A 342-nucleotide genomic window follows, 5' to 3' on the forward strand; every position below is an offset into this window, starting at 1 on the left:
TAGATTAAGGTGTGGAGCTCTGCTATACCTCGAGTATTAATGCAATTACTATTGTTCTTCTATTCAATTCAGCTTGTTCTTTGTCCAAGATATCACTTGTCCTTCAACTTGATGAATGTGATGATCCGTGACACTCATCATCATTCTCACCTATGAACGTGTGACTGACAACCACCTCTGTTCAACCTTCGATTGGGTGAATATCTCTTGGACTCCTGATACACGATGCATGGTTGATTGCCTGACAACGGAGTGCTCGCCTGACAAACGAGCCAACCATTCCGTGAGATCAGAGTCTTCGTGGTATAGGCTAGAACTGATGGCGGCATTCAAGAGAATCCG

This window comes from Arachis duranensis, chromosome 9, assembly GCF_000817695.3.
Source record: "Arachis duranensis cultivar V14167 chromosome 9, aradu.V14167.gnm2.J7QH, whole genome shotgun sequence".
NCBI lineage: Eukaryota > Viridiplantae > Streptophyta > Magnoliopsida > Fabales > Fabaceae > Arachis > Arachis duranensis.